This window comes from Durio zibethinus, unplaced genomic scaffold (assembly GCF_047325235.1).
Source record: "Durio zibethinus cultivar Kanyao isolate XHJ-2024 unplaced genomic scaffold, ASM4732523v1 HiC_scaffold_2, whole genome shotgun sequence".
Lineage (NCBI taxonomy): Eukaryota > Viridiplantae > Streptophyta > Magnoliopsida > Malvales > Malvaceae > Durio > Durio zibethinus.
In genome coordinates this window covers 2,372,058-2,373,496 of record NW_028323043.1, presented here as the reverse complement: position 1 = coordinate 2,373,496, position 1,439 = coordinate 2,372,058, and positions in this window count along the sequence as shown.

Genomic DNA, 1,439 nt, shown 5'->3' with positions numbered 1-1,439 from the left:
GCAACCGCCAGCACCAGGGCCCAGCGTGTGCCGATGGTGGTCGAGGCAACCGCCCGCACCAAGGCCGAGCGTGTGCCGATGGTGGTCGAGGCAAGCGCCCGCACCAGGGCCCAACGTGTGCCGATGGTGGTCGAGGCAAGCGCCCTCACCAAGGTCGAGCGTGTGCCGATGGTGGTCGAGGCAACCGCCCGCACCAGGGCCCAGCGTGTGCCGATGGTGGTCGAGGCAAGCGCCCGCACCAGGGCCGAGCGTGTGCCGATGGTGGTCGAGGCAAGCGCCCGCACCAGGGCCCAGCGTGTGCCGATGGTGGTCGAGGCAAGCGCCCTCACCAAGGCCGAGCGTGTGCCGATGGTGGTCGAGGCAACCGGCCGCACCAAGGGCCGGCGTGTGCCGATGGTGTTCGAGGCAACCGCCCGCACCAGGGCCCAGCGTGTGCCGATGGTGGTCGAGCCAGGAGCCCGCACCAAGGGCCGACTTGTGCCGATGGTGTTCGGGGCAACCGCCCGCACCAGGGCCCTGCGTGTGCCGATGGTGCTGGGGGCAACCGCCCGCACCAGGGCCCAGCGTGTGCCGATGGTGCTGGGGGCAAGCGCCCGCACCAGGGCCCAGCGTGTGCCGATGGTGGTCGAGGCAAGCGCCCGCACCAGTGCCCAGCGTGTGCCGATGGTGGTCGAGGCAAGCGCCCGCACCAGGGCCCAGCGTGTGCCGATGGTGCTGGGGGCAAGCGCCCGCCCCAGGGCCCAGCGTGTGTCGATGGTTATCGGGGCAACCGGCCGCACCAGGGCCCAGGGTCTGCCGATGGTGCTCGAGGCAACCGCCCGCACCAAGGCTCAGCATGTGCCGATTGTGATCGAGGCAACAACCCACACCAGGGCCCAGCTTGTGCCGATGGCGGTCGAGGCAAGTGCCCGTACCGAAGGGCAGCCTATGCCGATGATGGTCGATGCATGTGCCATCACCATGCGTCATCATGTGCCATTGATGGTCGAGGCCTTGGCCGAAGTTCGATTTTGAGCCACGGTGCCCATGCTTGGCTCCAGCATGTGCTGGTGCCGCATTTTTTTCACTCGGGACAGCATCGCCGGAGCATCGCCGGAGTACCGCCGGAGAACCTGACCGGCGGCATTGGGGTTCCGGCGATTGGGAGGGGGGCCGGGGGGGTGTGCGCACATGATGTGCGATGGGTGCTGGTACTTGGCCTTGTGTTGGCCCCCTATCCCTCATCAAACCTCTGAGAATTCACACCCCCTTAAAGAGCATTTGAGATTTTACAGGTTTGCTACCAGTAGCCGTTAAAGTGTCTGAAATGGGGACACTTTTTTCAAACGGTCACAAAATCTTCTCTACTTCGAGTTTTTAGCTGAATTTTTTTGTGCATGCCAACAAAAATATAAGGATCATGCCTACAAAATTTGGGGCCAAAAATCCTTATAAAAAAA